Source organism: Myiozetetes cayanensis, unplaced genomic scaffold (assembly GCF_022539395.1).
Source record: "Myiozetetes cayanensis isolate MyiCay16 unplaced genomic scaffold, myiCay2020 scf28, whole genome shotgun sequence".
Taxonomy (NCBI): Eukaryota; Metazoa; Chordata; class Aves; order Passeriformes; family Tyrannidae; genus Myiozetetes; species Myiozetetes cayanensis.
The window spans coordinates 2,564,247-2,585,791 of record NW_026087499.1 but is presented as its reverse complement, the minus strand read 5'-3'; the positions used below and the strand labels follow the sequence as shown (position 1 = coordinate 2,585,791).

At 56.4% G+C, this 21,545-nt stretch overlaps 1 protein-coding gene across 1 annotated transcript in view; it reads left to right on the top strand.

The window, feature by feature from the left end:
- The window catches only part of AGRN (agrin), a 101,625-nt gene that overhangs the window by 7,531 nt on the left and 72,549 nt on the right, over positions 1-21,545 (top strand).

Sequence of the window (21,545 nt, the reverse complement as noted above, 5' to 3'; positions counted from 1 at the left end):
GTAGAGCCACAGAAAGTTCCAGGGTCCAGGAAGTCTGATTCATTGCTCCCATCTGAGCAAAGGCTGGGTGTTGGACAGGTAGAGGTGAAATGTGATGGAACTGTGAAGTGAAAGACACAATCCCAAAGTACTCTGAGTGGGAAGGGACCCACAAGTTGAGTCCAGGTCTGAAGTGAATGGCCCTTACAGGGATCAAAGCCACAACTTTGGTGTTGTCAGCACCAATCCCAGTTTCTGGGATTAGTCTGCTCTGTGGACTCCTGTCACAGGGACAGTGCCTGGCATTGACCTCGCTGTCACACAACCCATTTTATGTTCATTTTACTCTAGATCTGATGCATTTCCAGCCCTCTCTGTGACGTGGTTGGAGCATCCCCACAGCGGGTCCTGTCCTGGCACAAGTGGGTGGCAGGCACTCCCTAGGGAATTTAGGCTGCTCCCACCTGCGTTAGATCTTCCTGTGGGTTTAGAGTTAATGGGTTAATGCTGGGGTGAAGGCCTGTTCTTCATCACAGTGAGCCCTGGCTTCCTGTGTCTTGGGGAGCTTCCTTGGAGCCTTGTGGATGAACTCCTGCAGGGATCTGAGAGGCCAGACAAATTCTGCTTGCAGGTAAATCGTGCTTTTCCAGAGTATAACTAAGTCAGAACCAGTCTTAGACATCCAGGTGTGGAGTTGTGCCTCTGTGAAGAGCAGATAGGCGGAGAATTGATCTTTTTTTCTCCCTTTTTCTTCACCCACCTTGTGAATACTCTGTCATAACCCACTCCCTGGTTTCCCTCTTCCCCCTTTATGCTTTTCCTGGTTCCAGCAAGAGCCCCAAGCCCAAGGAGGGGGACTGTGGTGCCCCCAAAGCCCTTTGCCAGGCTCTGAGTATGTCCTGAGAGCAGATGAGTTAGCATGAGGAAGGAATGCAGGAATTCTGCACAGACAACAAATAAACAGGCGGGTTTGGCTCCCTCCTCCCCTTGGATGTGCAGCAGAGAGGCCATAACCCCTTTTTCCAGCTGTGATTGCTGACAGGGGTAAATGACCCATCTCTGGGGCTTGGGAGAGAGCTGGTTCAGCAGAGTGGGGTTTGTGAGCAGGAAGAGCACTGGAGGCTTTCTAAAAGAAAATATATATATCTGTAATGGCTGGTGTGTATTTTGGGGGACTGGAGAGGGCTGGAAGACAAAGGACATGTGTGGTGGACCCGAGTTCTCCAGACTGGTGGAGATCTGCCCAGGGTGGGTGTTGTTGAAAAATGACAAGAACAAGGTGAGCTTGACTTACTGATATCTCAGGTGGGTTAAAAGTGTTGCTCAGGGTGGATGTGGTTCTGATTTTGGCATCCACCTGTCTTGGCAGCTGCTTCACTTGCCTTGGTAAACCCACCTTTTTTTTTGTCACTGTCCTATGGACTTGCTGCTCTTCCCACATCTTGGTCCTTTGTGTATCCTGCAAAGCTGAGCACGAGCAGGATTTTTGCAGAGAGCATGGACCAAATTCACCCCCAAAACTTTTGTTTTCCCTTGAGCCCTGTCGAAGCTCAGGCCTCCCCTGAGGTCTGTGGAAGTCCCTTTCAGCTCACCCACTACACCTGCCCACCTGGCTCCTGGAAAGCCCTGCAAAACCAGGCCTGAGAACCTGCTCCTGCCACCCTGGGAACCATTTCTGAGCTCCCCCAAGTCTGAGAATTTAGCTCCAGGACTTGTTTCCCATCAGCTCCTCGCAGGAGGGGTTCAAAGCGAAGCTGCCCAGGACGCTGCTCTTTGCTGCACTTTGAGTTTAAAAAACAAACCTTTGAGTGCTTTTGCAGAAAGAATTGGAGGAATGGCAGCAGCTGAGTGGAAAAACACGAATGTTTTGAGTATCTTCATCTCCTGTTGCTCCAGCTTGGAAAAATCCTAGACATCCAAATCTTGCCTGTCTTAAGAGGGGAGTTCAAACCAGGGCATCTCTGTGAAACAGCTCAGGTCGGGGTGAAAAACACCGTGATTTGATTATACTTAATTGTGGTAAAAAAAAAAACAAAACACAAACCTCTTTGACCAGCTGGAGTTGAAATGCAGGACTCCAGCTGAGCTCTGCAAACTGGCTCCAGCACTTTTGAGGGGGGTCTGGAGGGGGAGTTTTCGGTGCTGAAGGGCAGAGGAGCAGCTCTGGGGTTGGGAGTGGGCAGAGCAGGCTGTCTGCTCTGGTCCCCCACCTTTGTGGGGAGGTGAAAGTATGAAAAGGGGACAGTGGGAGTGGATTTCCTCTTGTTCTTTGGGACGTCTGCATGGGGCTTCCCAGGGAAATAATCTGGAGTTGCTGGGCAGGTACCGGAGCATCCCAGCTCCCCTCTCCTGGCTCTCCCCTGACACCACCAGCCACGCTGCTCTGGAGCTCAACAGCTGACTAACCTCGAGATATCTCTCCCCTGTGTCAGTGTGTCTCACAGTTCCCTTTGATCACGACAGCACTTGAAGGAAATCAGGATTTTTGTGCACGGCGACTCCTCACGGGGCCGTCCGGGTGGGAGGAAGCTCAGATTAAAAACCCTCGTTAGCTCCTGGGTTAATGAGACCCCAGAGCTCCTCTTGGGCACCGCCTGGCCGTGGCACAGTTTGCATTAGCACTGGTGTGTGACTGCCTTGGTGAGCCCTGGGATGTGTGTGCGGGCTTGGAACCTCCTGGGAAAAGCCCACGTGAGTTGGAATTTTTGTAGGGCTGGGTGGTGCTGGGCACAGTGATTGAGGGTCCTGCTGGTGGTTTGGGACCCTCCTCCCTGCAGCATCTTCAAGAAGCAGGACCAGTGTTCAAGGAGTAAGCACAGCAAGGCTGTGGTTTTTGGGGGTAATTATTTCCTTGCAGGAACCTCAGCTTCGAGGTGACTTGGAAAACAGAGCCAAGTCAGGGGGTGGTTAAGCCTGTTGGCCAGGATGGATCTGCCTGTTTTTGGGGCCAGTGTGTGGGTGATGCTGTGCCTCCCTGATGGGAATTGTTCCAGCGAGGCTGAGCACTGACCCTCTGTGTGTGTGCGTGGAGCAGCTGTCCCAAATCCTGCCAGGGCTTACCTCCTGCCTTCCCAGGATGCTGGGAGTGTCCATGGCTGGGGCTTCCATGATGTTTGGTGGCTCCTCTGCTGCTCCCCCTGGGTGGGCAGTGTGGTGGGTGGGTGTCGTGCCAGGACAGTCACCTTTGGGGGGTGTATGTCACCCAGCCTGGGAGTGGAGGGGGACACAGTGGGGTCTTGGAGCACTGTGACCACAGTGGGTGGGCCTGTGGAACTCTGTTCTGTGTGGATGCCCATCACAGAGCTGCTCTGGCTCGTGTTCAGCACACAGTGCATTGCAGATGCTCCATATGTATGAAAAAGTCACATAGTTCCTATTGAAATTCTGATCTTTGGCCAGTCCAGAACTCTCCTCTGACTTCTTTCTTTCATCTCTGCAGCAACCCCATGAATTACTCCCGTGGAAGAATTTCACCTTCCACATTTCCTCTCCTCCCAAGCTTTCTCTCATGCTTGCTGCTTTGAGAGCACCTCCCTTTAAGTTCCACTCTCCATTCTGTTTTGTCTTCTGCCTGCTCACTTCTATTCTGTCTCCTCTCTTTCTTTTTAGCCCTCCACAGCACTGAGGCGTTTTGTTCTTGTAAACCAGCCCATGCAAAATTTCCTTTTCAGGCTCCTTGCAGAGGCTCTGAGGAATGCACAGTGGGCTCCTCTCAGCAAGGAAATCGCTGGCACGGGTCCTGCCTTAGGTGATTCAGGCTTGTGGTCACTTCCCATGCCCTGCTCTCCCTGCAGCCCTTCTCCACCCCTGCAACTGTTTCTTTTGAATCCAGCCCTGCCATTTCATTGTGCTCCAGAGCAGGCCGAGGGAGGGGGCTTGGAAGAGGCTTGATGTGTGGGTTTCTTCTTAAAGGAGGTGGTTTTTTTTTTTTTTTCCCCCCACTTTTCCCTTCCCTCCTCTTCTTGGCTCTGTTTTGAATCAGAGATAATGAGAACAGCATCAACACCTCCATCCCAGGAGGGTGAGAGAGTCAGGCAGCAGCTGTGAAATGCAGGAAAGGGAGAGGAGGGGAGTGGAGAGGGGAGAATCCACCTCTGGACAGCCCTGGGGGGCCCCCTCCTGCCCCCCCAGCCCTGCAGCTCAGCTGGATGCTGGGGCTGGAGCAGGTTCCCTGCTGGAGCTGCTGTGTCAGGCAGTGTGGAGAGCAGGGGGTTATTTTGGGGGATTTCCTGCTGTACCAGTGATGGATGGAGCCTGCAGAAGCCCCTGGCTGGGACAGGGGTTTGCAGGAGCTGCTGGTGTGGGGGGCTGTTTGCTCCCTCCCTTGTGTGGCAGTAATGCAAAACATCCCCTGGCCTGGCGGCAGGAGCTGAGAGAGTCGATTTGTTTAGCAAATTCCTATGGAATTTTAATCTGGTGTGGGAGGCTACTGGTCTGGGAAGGCTCCTTTGGCCCTGCTTCCCGCTCTGGCACATCCTGCTGCATTTCTCTGCGGGATCAGGGGGTCCCTTGGTCAGCAGCACAGATGCTGCTGTGACAAGTGCTGGGCCCTGGCCATGTGCTCTGGGTTCTGCTTCTCCTTTTCTTTGCTCTCCGGATATCTTGGAGGGGATGGGGGCTTGAGAGGAGCTGCTGCAGGCTCTGTGCCTCCTCCTGCCCTGTGTTTTCCTGGTGGACTGCTGGATGCTGGATCAGGGCTGGTCTGGGGCTGGTGGGAATGCTCAGGGGAGCAGCATTCCCCCTCTTTCCATCCTTTTTGTAAGGATATGGGGAAGAAGAGAAGGAAAAAGATGTGGAGTGGGAAGGGTACTGCGAGTTCCCAGGGGCTGAAACATTTCCATGTCCCCATTCTCCGTAGGATCCTTTTGGAGCTTCCCAGTGTGGGATGCTCAGGGGGCTCGACCAGAGCTGTGGTGCAGCTCTCCCAGACAGATATTCCTGCAGGGAGCTGCTCCATGGGCATGTGCAGCCTTTGCTGGAGCTGCTGGGGATGTGAGGGAGAGTAAAATCCCACTGTGGGGGTGGCTGCTCCCCCCAGGGCACCGGGGAGTGAGGGAGATTGTGGGGACACTTCTCCTGGCAGGCGCCACTGCTGACAAAGCTGGCCCGGAATCCGTCCCTCTGAGCATCTCCTGAGTGGAATTCCTGCAGGTTTGGGATCCTCCTCCATCCTTTTTGCATCACCTGGCTTGGCAGAACTGGTTTTGGGCCTCAGTGATGACCTGTGGCTGCTCACAGGGCACAGCCAGACAGCCCCGGGGAGGAATTTGGGTTGGTTCAACGCTGCCACCAACTCGCAGCCAGCTGGGAGCTGGGTGGCTCTGAGAACTCGGCTCAGCTTTCCCTCTGGTACACCTGGAGCTTGTGCTGCTTGTCTTGGGCCCTCTCTGGCCAAAAGCTGGGCGCACAGGGTCAGCCTGGGCACCCACAGGACTCGTCCCAGTGGAAAGGAGGCCACGAAAATGTCTCAGTGCTTGCTGGGTTTTCAAATAGAAGTCCAGGAGCTGGTGGGGAGGGGACAGAGCTGACCTGCCCCAGCCTTGGGGCAGCACTGGGTGATGATGGGCAGCACTGGGTGATGATGGGCAGCACTGGGTGATGATGGGGCAGCACTGGGTGATGATGGGGCAGCACTGGGTGATGATGGGGCAGCACTGGGTGATGATGGGGCAGCACTGGGTGATGATGGGCAGCACTGGGTGATGATGGGGCAGCACTGGACAGGCCAGTCTGTGCCCAGGAGCCCCAGGGGCATCTCCCTGCCAGGCGCCTGCCGAAAGTGCCGGCACGCCCGCCCGGGCTTGTCCCGCACTAATCCCGTGCCCAGGAGTGGGACTTTGGCCTGTTTATCTTAATAAACAGCTCTGCAAAGATCCTGCATTCCTTCGGGATGACTTCCCAGAGCAGGAGAGCTTTGATGTGCAGTGTGGCCAGGGTGGGGACAGAGTGACTATGCCCCAGGATCCGGATGGATGGACGGATGGATGGAGCCATCCTGGTGGGTTGGAGGAGGTGAACAGTGCCCTTATAAAAGCCATTCTAGCAGTGCCTTTTTCTTTTTTTTCTTTTTTTTTTTTTCCTTGAAAAGCTGCTTCTCTTCCCGCATTTTCAGCTTCCTGGAATCATTTTCTTTGATTAGCAGAGGAAATGGGGCTCGGGTGCTTTCAATAATTCATACTCAATTTGGCTAATTTCAGCCTGGCTGCAGCACAGACTACAAAGCGAGTGAGAATGTGGGAGGTGAGGTTTCAAACCACTTTCTTACTTGCTTCTGATTTTCCCCTCCCCTGGCTCTCCCTGTGTCCAGTGTCCTGTCCTACTAAAAGGTGTCAGGGTGACCAGCGTGGCTGGGGGTGCACAGGGACACAGGCTGGGCTCCATCCCCACTCCTGCTTCCTCCAGCTCCCACCAATTGCTGCTCTTCCTAAGAATCACAGAATAGGATAATTTAGGTTGGAAAAACCCTTTAAGATCTCTGAGTCCAACCATTAACCCAGCAGCCATTAAACCACATCCCCAGGTGCCACATCCACGTGTTTCTGAGCACTTCCAGGGGTTCTGACTCCTGACTCCCCCCACTTTCAGTGAAGAATTTTTTTCCCCAATATTCTGTCTAAGAGCTTCCACTCTCCCACCCCACTGCCTCACCCACTTTCCCCGTTGCCCTTGAGCTGATCGATACCTCTGTCTGAGCTCTCGTGCCTTGGCCTCGTTCCAACCCCGTTAATTCCATTTTCCTCCTTAAATCCTCATTTCAGCTTCACCCAAGAGCCACTTTCTCTGGTGGGTAAACGTGCTGCCTGTTTGCTTTGCCTTGCACTGACTGTGCAGCTGCTTTGCCCCATCCCAGGGGTGCTTCCAGGCAGCAGGAACCTTGTGGATCACGCTGAAAAGATGTTTTGCAACACAAAACCGCTGTAACAGTGTCTGCCACCTCTGCCTTGTAGGAGCTGTGGCTGGAATTTGCCTGGCATGCTGCTGTGTGTGTGTCATTCTCAGTGTAACCAGCCAGTGGTTTTCCTCCTGGAGCTGAGGCCACGTGGATTTAGGTGGATTACTTGGATTTAGTGGTTTTCTGCCCTGGAAGAGCCCCTGGCTCTGCTGCTCATTCTTTATAGGCTGGAGATGTTCCTTCACAGCAGGGCTTTGCTGTAGCCTCACTCTGCAGCATCTTTATTCCATTATCTCCCCTCAGGCTGCCTTTTTGGGAGAAGGAACATGGGTTAAAATGGCTCTGCTGCCCCTTCCCAAGCTTTGGGAGACAACCTTAACCTCTTCCCCAACCAACTACCTCTTCCTACCCTGCTTTTTTCCCCCCTGCATTGTAGTAGATGTTGGAAGATGCGCATTCCCAGAGGATGTTGTGTCATCCTGACGGGCTGGAAGTGCATCTTCTTGTCTAATTTCAGGCCACTGTGCTCCCTCTGTCTTGCAGGGATGCTAATTAACTAAAGTGAGCTGGAGGACTGGCTGTGCCTCAGCATCTTTGATTTGTGGGGGATAATTAAAACAAGGGGAGCCGAAAAAAAAGGCTGAGGGAGCTTTTGCTGATCTCTTTATAACCCCTTTCCCAGCCCCTCTCGTGCTGTGCCAGCGTGTGTTGCAGGTGGAGGACGGTGCCAAAACCTTTAACCTGGCTGGGATTACGGCAGCTCTTCTGGGAACAGGAGCTCAGCCCCCGTGCTCAGCTTTGGGATCCAAAGGGTTGGGTTAGGTTGTGCCTTCCAGCACTTTCAGCACTTCTGCACCCCCAAACTGCAGAGGAGAAGTCACTGGAGGGCAGGAGGGGGGAGAAAAACCAACCAGTGCACATCTTGCCAACTAATTCAGCTGCCAAATTGTGATTGCCTTGGCTATAGAGCTCTTCTCCTTGGCCAAGAAGCGCCACAGCTCGCTCTGTTTCTGGGAAAAAGCAACACTCTGGGGCCTTGGGTCAGCTCAGGCCTTCAGGTACTTCTGGAAAACCAAGGGATAACTGCTTTGCAAAGGAAGCATCAGCACTGGAGAAGGGTTCAAGTGCTCTGAGTGAGCCCTCTGGCTGCATAAGACCAGCTGGATCCTGGCTTCCCACCCCAGACAGGGCAGCCCCCAAGCAGACTTCCCTGATTTTCATGGCTCAGGAAGCAGCTGCAGTGATGGGCATGGCCAGGGGAAATCAAATTGCCCTACTGGAGCTGTAGAAGGTGTGTTTTCAGCTCCGTGTTTTAACGTGGTGAGATTCCTGGTGCCTGGGGGAGGCACAAATGGGAGCTTGGAAAGAAAGGAGAGGAGCAAACTTAAGGGAATGGCATGGAGCTGTGTCAGGGGAAGGTTAGGATGGATATTAGGAAAAGGTTCTTTCCCCAGAGGGTGGTGGGCACTGAACAGGCTCCCCAGGGCAGTGGGCACAGCCCCAAGGCTGCCAGAGCTGCAGGAGTGCTTGGACAATGCTCTGAGGGACAGGGTGGGATTGTTGGGGTGTCTGTGCAGGGCCAGGAGTTGGACACTGATCCTTGTGAGTCCTTTTTAGCTGGGGATATTCCATGACAAAGAGGTTAGAGCAGGTTTTGGGGCTGTCCCTCAGTGCTCCCTTTAGCAGTACCACGGGCTGTGGCTCCTCAGACACCTTCCCAGCAGTGCAGACACCCCCCTCCCAGTGGTCCCTGCAGGGGTCAGGGCAGGCTGGGGCTCACCCCACCCTCATCCCTTGGGCAATATTTGCCTGTGGCTACCAGCAAGAAACCTCTGGGGAGGGATTAAGCAGCTGCCTGGGGTGTGAGGTGAGCGTGGGGTGTGAGGTGAGCGTCTCGCACCTCCGAGAGCGGTGGCAGATGGTGGGCAGGGGGGATTTTGGACCCCTTCCCAGGCTTTCTCTGCCCTGGAGGCTGTATCCCAGTGCTGCCATGCATCCAGCTTGGGAGAGAGGTGCTTCCCTGGGCTGGGCTGGGCGCTGCCTTGCACCTCTCTGCCGAGATAAACCTTAATCCTGTCCTGTGCTAACGGGCAGCAGCGCCTGGGCGGGCGGCCAGGGGCGGCATTCCAGGCATAGCTCAGCCAGGTAGGCTGGCAGGAGAAGCCCTGCTAGGCTGGGATCTGCGGGACAAGGCGTGGGAGGAGCAGCCTGCCCGCAGGAAAAGGGGAGCAGGGCGTTCCTGGGGCCGTGGCACGGCCACCAGAGGTGGCAGTGGCCACCCTGGGGTGCAGGCAGAGAGCAGTCCCTCCCTGGCATAGGGTGGTCTCATCCCTTCTCCTGCCATGCTGAGGGGTTTCTTGGAGGCTTGTCCTGGTGGGAAAAGGGCATGTGATGATTTTGAGAGGCTTGTGTGGGGGCTGCTGGGGAAAATCCAGCCCCTGGAGTAGCTCAGCAGAGCGGAAAGGGCCTTGCTTTGAGTTCAGGGCTGATTCTGTAACTCCCAGACATCAGTGTGCGAAGCAGGATTGGAGCTGGAGGGGGCTGGCTGTTCATCCCAGGGATGCTGCAGTCTGGTTATGGACCAGGACAAGTGTCTGGGGGGTTCCTGCTCCTCCCTGTGTGCCTTCCAAGGGGGGATGGCTCCTTCACCCTCTTGTTTTATATGTTTGGGATCCCCGTCCGTGTTTTCAGTGGCGTTTTTGTCGCTGTGCCCGGGAGTGTTTTTGCTCTGCAGGAAGTGCAGGATTGCACTGTGGCTCCATCTCTTCTGCCACGAGATTCCTTTGGGCTGATCCTCTTCCCTTCACTTCTCATTCCTCAACATTCCCTAACAAGCGTATCCATGAAGAACTGAGGGGTAACAATTGAGTTCTGATCCATTTAATTACCCAAGTGAATCCTTCAGGCTGTGGGAGCCATTCCCATGGCTTGGGATTGGCAAGACCTCGGCCTGGGGTGAGCTGTGCCTTCCTTTGGGATAGTTGTGCTCCTGGGGAACCAGCCCTTGAGGGAGCAGGTTTTTGTTTCCTTTGTCCATCCCCCTGCTTCCAGCCAGCTTCTCTTTCAGCTTTCCCTGTTCCACCGGGCTGGCTGTTTATGTAGCGATAAAATCCCCCAGCAAATTGCTTTAACTGATGCTGTTTATCTAAGAGATAAACCGGGATCAGTGGAAGCTCCTGGCAGTTGGATGGGGAAACTCTGTCATGAGGAGCCAGTTGAGCTCCGTGGAAGGTGAGCGCTCTGACTGAGCACGGAGGCTCAAAACTTGTGGAAATTCCCCTGTTTCTCGCTGCCTTTGGCTCGTGGCTGGAATGCCAGAGGGTGCTGGAGCTGCAGGGATAAGTAGCCTGGTCGCTTGTGGCTGTGTTTAAGGGATGTGGGGAGGAGGGAGCAATTCCCACCCTCTCCCAGCCCCCACGGCTGCTGCATTCCTGGGCAGTGAGGCCACTGCAAACAATGGCACCGGGATGTGTGTCCCTGTGCTGGGATGGTGACGGTGACGTCACCCTGGGCAGGGAGAGACCCCTTTCGAGGGTTCTCAGTTGGTTGAGTTTCCATCTGGAGCGCCAAGTTCCTGGATCTCCACGAGCTCGGGAAGGGGGATGAACAGCTCTGGTCACTTAACACGAATTCTTGCAGCCACACGGGGTGGGAGTTGGGGGGGGGTCACCCCTTCCTTTCTGACCTCAGGTTTGGTGGCTCTGGGCATGAGGGTGAGTGGGCAGGGAGGGGGAGATCCTAACAGAGGTTTTCCACTGCTGGGGCTTCCAACCTTGCCTGTGAAGAGGAAGGTAGCCCCTCAGGCTCAAAGGGAGGCCACTCTTACACAGAGACAAGTAAAACTATGGAATTTGTTGCCATTGGATGGTGCAAGAGGCAGAAATTTTAAGCTGAAAAAGGGTCAGGCAAAAGCTTGTGAGGCCCTGGGCACGCCCTGGCACAGGTTGCCCAGAGGAGATGTGGATGCCACATCCCTGGAAGTGTCCAAGGCCAGGTTGGACGGGGCTTGAAGCAAGCTGGGCTAGTGGAAGGTGTCCCTGCCCGTGGCAGAGGGTGGGACTGGATGAGCTTTAGGATCCCTTCCAACCCAAACTCAATAGTTCTATGATTCTAAAATCACGATGGCTCAATCAATTATCTGGCAGTTGTGGAAGCTGAGCCAGTTCTGGTTGCCGAAGTCGCCAGAGAGCTGGTTTTCAGATTGTGGGCTGGTGCAGGGCACAGAAAAGCTTGCTCAGCCCTTGCTTGGCTCTGGCCCTCCCCTGTTGAACACCTGCTCCCAGCACCTCCAGCGGGATGGGAAGCAGAGGGGTCGTGGTCGCTGCTCCTGCCACGGTGGCCTCGTTCTGCTCTCTCCTCCAGCATCATAAAGCTTGGAAGAAGGGGGTGAGGTGGGAGTGCTGGCTGTCCCCTGCTGCCTGCTCGCTGTCCCCAGGCACAGGGAAGGGGGTTCCAGAGCCGGGTTTGGGGCAGGGAGGCTGCACCCTGCCTGTGTGTGCACGTTTGGGTGCTCTGGGTGCAGGGCGGGCGCGCGGCTCCCTCGGCGCGGGGCCGGGCAGGTCCGGGCGCTGCAAAAACCTGCCTGAGCAGCCACCTCCTTCTCCAGTGCCCTCCTGGCCTGTTTTCCCATCAGCTGTGCCTGTTCTCCCCTGCAGGCTGCAGGTTTTGGGGTGGGTGATGGGTTGCCCACGTGGCCACGGGCAGTGTTTTGCCCTCAGTCTCCCTCTCCCTGCTCTGCTCCCCTCTGTGGGTCAGGAGGAAGGAGGGGGGTGCAGCAGCATCCCAGGGAGTCCTGCTGGAGGGTGTGCCCTGGCTTGTGGGCACAATGCTGACATCACTGCAAGGGTCACAGTGCTCTGCACCACAGCTGGAAGGATTTGGCTTGGGGACCTTTAAACGTGCAGGTGAATTTACAGCTCCTTCTCCAGCCTTTTTCCCCCTCCCCGGTTTCCCTGCCCCAGGTCCTCTCCCCTCACAGCCCTGCCAGTGCTGTGTTTGTGTAACCTGTTCTGGCACGTGCCCTGGTCAGGTGGATTATGCTCAGCAGAGCTCTCTGCCAGCCTGGAATGCCAGCTATGCACCCCCAGAGAGCCCCTGGGTGCAGAGGCAGGCGCCCCTTTCCAGGCTGCCCGTAGCTTCCAGGAGCATTCCCGCGGCACTGGTGCCTCTTCGAGGGAATTTGGGCAGTGCCAGAGCTTGTCAGAGGATGGCAGGGGAATGCTGGGGAGGCAGGGAATGGGGAAGGTGCCCAGCTGAGGAGCAGAGCTGGCGGGAAGCTGCTGGTTGGGATTGTGAAGGTGCTGGAAAGCAGCTGGAACCTCCCCACACCTCACTGGGGGGGCTCCTTGCTGGTGAGGCTGTTGGGATCTATTCCACCCCCTCCACGGGAGGCTGGGGGTGGGAAACTGGGCTTTCAGAGTGCCTGTGGAGCTCCAGCAAGGAAAGAGCAGTGCCCTGGGGATGTCTGGGAGTCTCTGCTGGGGGAGAGCTGGGCTGGGTTCAGCAGCTCCTGCCTGAAGATTGGAAGTGTGATGCCCTGAATGCACACGTGCTTCCCACAGGAGAGCTCCCCTTCCCTCCCTCCCTTGTTATTCACATAAAAAAAAAAAAGGGGGGGGTGTTTTAATCTCTTTATGGGGAGGACTGCTGGTTATTTTCCACCGACACCCAGGCGGGACCGCACCAGGCACAGCACTGCTCTGTTCTCCTCAGGAAACAGGGGGTGAAACTCCTAATCCTGCAGGGGGGGGGAAAAAAAAGGAGTTTTCCATTTGAGGCAGCGCTGGGCCAGGCTGTAAATCCACGTGCTTTCACTCCTGCCCGTGGCCAAGCGGGTTCCTGGCTCCAGTGTGGTACCAGGGGTGTCGTGGGCAGGAGGGAGCTCATTCCTGTGATGTTCTCATGGGCAGTGCAGTTATTCTTAGAGGGCTGGGCAGATCCTACAATATTATCAGGGTTCCTGCAGTCCTGCTGCCAGGGTTTGACAGTAACCCCCAGGGGACTGGGGCGTATATTTAGCTCTTGGAACAGGCCCTGTGTCGCTGTTTGGAATGGTGTGGCTGGAGGTAGTTCCTTGGGTGTTGCTGCCCTTAGAGGTGCTTCTCGTGGAAAAATGGAATTCTGCTCTGCTGGGTTGGTTCTTCTGCTCCGTGCCCTGGGTGTTTTGGCTGGGGCTGTGTCCACTGCTCGGACCAAATCTTCGGGGTGAGGTGGTTCAAGTGCTCAGCTCTGCCTCCAGATGCTCACACTGCCAGCTGGTCCCTCTCAGGTGAGCAGAGCCCTGCGCTCACCACGGCAGGGCTGTGCACTGAGCTACTCCCTCCAGCCCTGCCACACCTCAGCCCTCCTTTCAGCTTTGCCAAAACCCCCCTTTTCCTGCCAGTCTGACGTGTTTCCATCGTTGCATGGCTGTGGTGGCAGAGGGCTCTGCTTGCAGCTTACACATAGCACAGGTGGCACTGCCAGACTGCAAACGAGACTTGTCACTTTATTCCTTGTCACGTTATTCCTTTCTTCCCTCCCTGCTGCTGCTGCTGCTGCCTTTAAGCTGGGCTTTGCAGCAGCAAAGCCCCATGTGCTGGGCTCATCTGTGTCACTGCTGAGCGCTGGGGCTCTTTTGGGGGAGGAGGATGGTGAGAGGAAGCAGAGAGGGTCGGCCCTGGGGCTGCAGGAGCTGGAAGAAAAGCAGCTTTGTGAGGCTTGCCTTGCCCTGCCCTGTCAGCCCCAAAAAAATGCCTGGCTGGAGGGTGGTGTTGCTGCAAGCAGCACCTTCCTCTCCTTGCTGTGCTCCCTGGGAGGGTGGCATGGGCTGGGCTGTGGAAGCTTTGCAGAAATCATAGAATAACCCACACTGGAAGGGACCCACAAGTTTTGTTGAGTTCAACTCCTGGATCTGTCCAGGACAGCCCCCAAAATCCCACCCTGTCCCTCAGAGCTCCCTCCTGGAGCTCTGGCAGCCTTGGGGCTGTGCCCACTGCCCTGGGGAGCCTGTTCAGTGCCAACCACCCTCTGGGGTGGAAGAACCTTTTCCTGATGTTTCTCAGTGCTTTGGCTTCAAAGATCATTTACAGTGGGGAAGTGGCTCCAGAAATGGGATGGAAACCTTGCTCCCTGGGATGGCCTGGCTGACTCCATGGCAGCAGCTCACCCAGAGCATCTCATGCCCGCCCTGGTACAGAGAACAGCCTGCTGGCTCCCTTTTCTGCTTGAAACCAGCTGATTATTGAGCAACCCCAGCTCTCAGTCTGCGCTCCCCTGTCACCAACTCTGCTTCCCAGGACCACAATCCACGTTAACAAGCGGATTGCTGCCGTTTTCCAGGCTGCATTTTTCCGCCTGCTCGCTCGTGCCTGACGCCTGTTGTGCCGGTGCTGCGAGGGATGAGCTGGAGAGCCTCCAGCTGCAGGTACCTGGGAAAGGCTCCTGCTCTCTGGGAGGCTGAGATAAGGCTGGGGGGAAGCTGCCTTGCCCACAGCTGCTGCCTGCTGGTTGGGATGGGCTTTTCCTGCATCCCTGGATTTTGTGTTCCCCCCCCCTCGGTTCTCTGCTGCTGTGAAAGCAGCGTGTGCAGGGAGTGGAAAGCAGCTGCTGTTGGGTTATTCCACGGACCTCCTGCAGTCTTGCCTTCCATGGAAATGGAATTCTTTCCCGCTTTATCTGCCGGATATGTCCCGTTGCGAAGTTTGTTTTGGTGTTTTTATCTCCCGTGGTCCATCTTTGTTTTGGAGCAGCTCAGTGGAACATCAAAGGCTGGATTTTTCCCACCCACTTACTCGGGGAAGTACAGAGCTGGCTGAGCCTGGAGGGCAGGGCTGCTTTTTGGAGGAGCCTCCATCAGTGCCCATTTCACTTCTACTGAGGGATCTTGGGCAATAACCCAGGCAAGGATTAAAGGTGACACAATCCTGAGCCAGCCTTCCAACTGGGAATGGGAGGGAGAGGCTGCTGCTTCCAGAAGTGGCTCAAGTAAAGTAGGAAAAAACACGTCTGGGTTTAGACTCTGTGTTATCAAACGGATCTGATGCTTCCACTGCTTCGAGAAAGCCAAGCCCTTGGGCTTTCCTGGTAAATCCGTGGATCAAACTGCATGTCCCAGTGCTGGAGAGCACACAGAGACCCTGCAGGGGGAGAAGGGTGAGAGCTGCAGGTGCCTGGGCACCCCTCGGGTGCTGAGGCTGCTGTTACTGCCAGCTGGGGAATGGTGGGAGCAGATTCCACCAGGGCTGGCACTGCTGAGCCTGGCAAGGGCCACCTGGGGAGACACTGGAGCTGCCCTGGCAGTCGTGCAGGGCTGGGCTGAAGAGCCTCTGTGTGCCAGAATCCCGCTCCCGAGGTGGGGATTAAACCCCTGGATTACGAGGGGTGGATGGCAAGACCTGAGAGGGCATTACAGACCCAGGCTGGTCCCTCGACCCTCGGCAGCTTTTCCCACGGCTGCAGAAGGGGTGGGACTGTGGGCTGGGCTGCCTGGAGCCGGCAGGCTCTGGGGTGGTGAGTGTGGCTGGCAGTGCAGACGTGCTGATGGATGGGATCCCCGCCTCTCCTCTCCTGCACCTCACCTGCGGGCAGACATTCCTCTGGCATCTTCTGCTCGCCCAGCCCTGGGCTGGCTCGGGCTCACCTGCCCTCTCTGTGCTCTGTTTCCTGGGCAGAGGTGGGATGTGCTCCCTCTGGCAGCCCACAGGGAGCTGGGGAGCGGAGCAGGAGGTTTTGCAGCTGGATGGTGCTGCCACTGCTGCTGCTGTGAGCCTGGGACTCCAGCTAGAACCAAAACACCCTGCTGCTAACAGCTTCCCCTGGAAGCCTGGAAGGATGCTCTGTAGGAGCTGGCTCTGATGTGGTGCAGGGTAAACATGCACTTCCCAGCCATGCTGTGTGGTTTTTCTCTGCAGATGGGCTTGATTTTTCTCTCATCCCCTGGGAAAGGAGCCGTCTTGCTTCCTCAGCCTTCCCTGCAGGGTCCTGCCCCAAGTTCTGTTCTCACCAGGGCTCTGACAGCTCCCTGGTTTGCAGGGTGTCCCTCCCCTTGCCAGGGCAGCTCCCAGCCCAGCTCAAGTTCCAGGATTTATTTGCTAACAAACCGCAGGAGGGATTTCTGAGCTGGCAGCTCAGCGGGATGAAGGGCACAGGGACACTTCCTGAACCAGCCTGTTGTTTTCAAGCTGCGATTCCCTTGCCCTGGGGAGTCTGCAGGCAGACCCAGGTACCTGCTCTGCCTTCCCCTGGTTTGCTCAGTGAAGGGGAGAGAATCAGCAGCTCTCCTGGTGTGTGGCTGCGCTGTTGGAGTGCTGGGTGTGTGGATCTCACGTGCTCTTTGGGCATAAAGCACTGGGAGTTCTGTCGGGGTTTCACGGCAGCTCGGACAAATTGGTTTGGACACAACATGATCCTTCCATTTGCACGTGAAAGTGGAGCTGATGGCGGGTAGGAGCCGCTTGGAGATTTGTTAGCGCGTGGAACTTTGGTTGCCTGGGAGCATCTTTGCTTTGGATTCGGAGCTAGGGGAGCGTATCTGCCAAATTCCTCCTCAGCTCTGCCTTCTTCATCCCAAGCTTCCCACTGACACCAGCTGATGCACTTCATGCTCTTCTGGCTCATGAGAACCCTTGCCTGCTGTGCTCAGCGCTGCTGGCTCGGACCCAGTTCCCAGGCACTGAGGGAGGGGGGGAATCTAAAGAAATCCAGGCTGGAATTGTTTTGCTAGACTGGTGATTTCTCCCAGACAGCTCTCTCTCACTCCTGGCCAGCTGGACTTGCGCTTTCTTTGCCCCAGGGAGTCTTTTCCAGGCTCTGTGGAGGCCTCATGGAAGTGCCTGCTTCCCTTGAGGCTGCCAGTGGCATTTCTGCAACATCCCATCTCGCAGCTCCGCTCGTGGCATCGGGATTTCGGTGCCACGGAGCCAGAAGGGAGCGGGGCAGGGCTGGTGGGAGGAGCTGGCTGGGACATGGGGGAGTGGGGATGGTGGTGCACAGCCTGAAAAAAGCTGGAAGCATCATCTGCTTAGGGGGAACAGTTCTGGGAACAACCTTGGTGGTGGTAGTGTAGGCTCTGCACTGAGTGTGCCTTAACTCTGAGCTCATCTTAACTTGACATCGTGCCCACCCATGTTGTGCAGAGTCCAGTGCAGGGCCTGCAGATCCCTCTGGATGGATTTGGCCTATCCATCCCAAGAGATAACAACAATAAATGCTCCTTTCCTGTGGAGCATTTCCTTTGTGCTTCAGGCTGGGCTTTTCCAACCCTGCCTGAAGGAGAGTGGAGGAAAGGGTGGCTGGGCATCTCCTGCTGGTGTATCCTGTAGGCAGAAGGCTGTGTTTATCCCCCCTCCCACTCTCTGGGAGCATCCCAGTGGGCACTGGGAGCACTGGGAGCTCAGCTCCCTGTCTGCCAGTGGCTGTATTCCACCCGCCCTGCAGAAGGAGCAGTGTGTGATAAGTGCTTCTCTTGTCCCCAGGGGGAGGATGTTGGACGTCCCAACCCCTCCACCCCGGAGCGTGGGAACCCTTTGGTGGAGTGCAGCCTCGGAAATCAGTCCTGGAGCAGGCTGGTGTCCTTCTGAGGGTGGAGGGAGGATGAAGGGAAGCAGCAGTGTGGGCTGGAGCTGCTGCCCTGTGAACCCAACCAGCCCCTGGGGCCCCTCTGGCCATTGCATGTCACAATAACAGAAAGTCCTGCCCTGGGGCTTCTGTTTCCCTCACAGAGCCTGGACCTTTGCACATGTCCTGGGCCTTTTGCACATGTTCTGTGCCTTTTGCAATGCTCTAAGGGGCAGAGTGGGCTTGTTGGGTTGTCCCAGGCAGGGCCAGGAGTCTGGGAGAGGAGAGGTCTGGGAGCATCCTGTTGGGAGCATGCACTGAGGGCTGAGGAAGGATGCTGCAGTGGCTGTGGAAGGGCACTGGGGATGGGACCCACACTGCTGCTGCTTGAACAGCAGTCACCCTGCAGAGGGGCCTGGGACACAGCCTGGCATGCCCAGGGAATGGCAGCTTGTTGGGGGAAGTGTTTCCCCCATTGCCCCATCCTGTGTCTTCTGCACCCCACTCTGTAGGGCGTGATGGGACTCTGGGGGGTGGGGGGGTCTGCTCCCTGCTGTGCCAGACAGGTGGCCTCTGTGTGTCCCATGGCTCACACAGTGCCCCTGGCTCTCCCAAACACGTGGCCCAGAGTCCTTGGCAGCAGCCAGGGGTCCGTGCGCGGCTCGTGCCTCCCGTCCCCGTGGCACGGGACGTGAGGGAACGTTCCATCTGAGCCTATGGACGTGCTCCCCGGTGCCTCCAGCCCCTGTGACCCGCAGCTGGTGGGGCTGGGAATCTGCCCTGCCACCTCCCATCAGCACTGCCCTCGCTGCCACGCTCCTCCGGAGCGACAGCCGGTCCTGCACCGGCTCCCTGTGTGTGTGTGTGTGGGGATAGAGTTGAAAGGAGCTGGCACTTGTTTGAAGCCTGCTCCAGATTAAAGGCTTTCCCTTCACAGTAAATCTTGCATGTCTTACATCTTAATGTGTTACATTCTTTGCCCCGGAGCAGGGCTGGAAAGCGGCCACTGCAGCGCTTGACCCGCGCCGGGAATCGCGGCTGTGGGAGATCCGGGTGTCCCCCCAGGGTGCTGCTCCCGGCTGGGATGGGAATCCATCGGCCTCACCGCCCGGCTGTCGTGGTCAGTGGGTCGGGGAAAGGCACAGCTCGGGCTGTGGGGGGCTCTGTGTGCCGTGGAATGCCCGCAGGGGATGGGTGATGGATGGCTGGCTCGCTTCAGCCGCATCGTAACACAGAATAACGGGGTCAAACTGAAAGAGGGGATATCTGGGTTAGATACACGGGAGGAATTATTATCCCCTGTGAGGGTGGGGAGGCCCTGGCACAAGTTGTGCATGGCTACCCCATCCCTGGAAGTGTCCAAGGCCTGGTTGGACAGGGCTTGGAGCAACCTGGGCTAGTGGAAGGTGTCCCTGCCCCATGGCAAGGGGTTGGAACAAGGTGATCTTTAAAGCCCCTTCCAACCCAAACCGTTCTGTGATTTTTATAAACTCATAGGTGCACTTTAGGGGGTTTGGTGGCTGTTCCAGAGCCAGCTCTGCATCTGCAGCTCATGGCACTTTTAAACTCCCATTAAACAGCCGTGCAGCTCAGACAGATGGTCTGACCACGCTACGGGGGTGTCAAAATACAGGAATAATTGTTTACAGGCAGAAAACTGCCTACGTGGGAATCAACACCCAAAATTGATTGGAATCCGTTCAGAAGGAGCCCGTGGCCTTAATCAGCAGAGGATGTGTGCAGCAGGCTCCCTCCCCCGGAGAAGGGGCTGTCAGGGTGGCTGGGGAGAGGGGACAACAATGGGGCTGGAGAAGGGGAGCCCCATCACCTGGTGCCACGGGGCAAGCAGCGTGGCCCTGCCAGGCTCTGGAGGACACTTTTCTCCAGGTGGGAAACAAGCAGCTGAAGAGGGCAAGGCACTTTATGGCGTGGTGGGTGTGGATCCCCTCCTGTGCACCTGGGGGTGGTCCTGGAGGCAGGTGGAGAGCGGCGAGGTGGCTGCTGGAGCGCGGCCTCTCCCGCCTTGGCGCGGTCGAGCGGGGCACATTCCTCTGCCCTGACTTCAAAGCTTGTTGCTGGATATACAGAGCCCAGCAGCCTTGGCAACCCTGGCTGGCAGCAGCTGTTTGCTGCTGTTCCCGGGCTCTGCTGGGCTCCCTCCTGCCCTTTTGGCCTCCCCCACTTTCGGGAGAGGGGCCTGCCCCTCGCTCCGAGCCAGGGGATGAGCCGTGGGGACGTGACCACGCTATTCCCTGCCCTCCTGCTCCCAAACCCCTTCCAGGCAGTTGATGTCGTGCAGCAGGGAATTCAGGAGCACCTCTGACCCGTGTTTTGGTCTCAGCAGCTTTTGGAGGGGCAGCTGAGTGTTGACCAAGGAGGGAAGCTGCGGGAAGGACACGCTCAGCTTGGGACCTGGTGTTGAAGTGGAGTGAGGTTGTGCCGGTCCCAAGGACATCCCACTGGATCAGGGACGTGGCTCCTGATCCAAAGAACCTTTATGCCACACCACAGCCCAGAGGGAACTGGTTGAGTGAGCAGGAGGGGGGCTGGTCCTTAGCACCTGCTGTACCGTGGCATTCCCAGCTCCTCACCTGAACAGCTGGAGCCCTAAGGAGAGAACAGCCAGGCCACCTCCTGCCTTGGACCTTCAGTCAAACACAGGGTGAGCATCCACTGATGTCTTGATTCCTCTGAGGTCCCAGGCCTTGCCTTTTTCCCAGGGGATGGTTAATCCAGGTCTGCAGGCGTCTTCTCAGCCAAGCAAAGCAGGGACAGGCTGCATCTTTGTGGGAAGGGTGGGAAAATAAGTGGTCACCTGTAAGAGGGAGCAAGTGCAGGTGCAAGTCCTTCTCTGCTGTCACTTTGTGCAGTTAACAAAGGAACTGTGTGTGTTTCCCTGGTTTTATGTGTGTTGGATATCTACAGCAACCTGCTCTCTCCAGCCAAGATCAAACCTTCCCTGTGCCTACCATCTGCTTCCTTAGATAGTCTGGGGTGAGTCCCTGTTGTCCCAAGGTTTGTCCATGGGATTGAGGCAGAGCAATATCCCTCAGTCTCTAGAGGAGGATGAGAGGGCTGGGTTGTCCTGAGTGCTGGTGGAGGTGCTGGGGCTTTTCCAGCCCTGGCTCCTTTCCCAGCTTTTCCTGAGCCATCCAGGTGACTCCAGCCCTGTGCTGGGAGCGTTGCTGCAGCCCAATTAGGAGATTAAATCCTGCTATTAGGAAATGAGGCTGGTGCAGTGTGGGCTGGCAGCAGTTTCCTGCTTCCAGCTCCTTCAGCTGGTTTTGGTTCGTTGGCTCCCTCGAGTCTCCTGAGCTTTGTGCACCCGATCCCAGCCCTCAGAGGAGACTGTTCAATAAGGCTCCTGTGCATCCCCCCGTGCAGAATTTTGGATATTTCCCTTGTGGCAGAGAAGAAAAGATGTTCCCCAGCTCTGCTCCCCACCTTGCCACCAAGTACAGGCTTTGTGTGGGTTTTGGTGGGTGCCCCTGTCCTTGTCTGGGTGGCTCTGTTGGCATTGTTTGGACATCTCCCTTTCCTGGCAGAGGCAAGTGCTCTTCTGCCACTTAATCTGGTGTCTTTCCCCCTTCTGTGGGTAATTTTGTTGTGGAACATGGATGAGGCAGGGACTTGGGATGCTGCAGGGACTCTGTGGGGATCAGACCTTGCTCCCCTAGATGCGTCTCAGCAGCGTGACAGGAACTTGGCTGTCCCCTGTGCCACTGATAAGGCTTATCTGCCTTCTGCTGGAGTCCCTGCAGATCTGCAGGCGTCAGGGTTCCTGCCTTTGCTTTTATCCAGGCTGTTCTTCCCGGGGCTTTGATCCGCTCCCTTTCCCTGGCTCAGAGTCAGGGTGGGTGAGGGATGAGGCTGTGCAGGTCCACTGGCTGCTCAGGGGGGGCTGCAGGTTTCTGGGGATGAATCTCTCATACAGGGGGTGAGGAGTCAGACCCAGGGCTGTCCAGCTCCTCTCCATGAGCAGCAGATCCAGCCTGGGATGCCCAGGGAGGAGCAGAGCTCTGTGGGCAGAACTTGGTCTCACCAACCGTTTTTCCTCTTTTTGTGTTTTGTGTTTTTTTGGTTTTTTTTTGCATGTGCTGTCCTCTCCCACGTGGATTCTGGCTTATTCATTACTAGG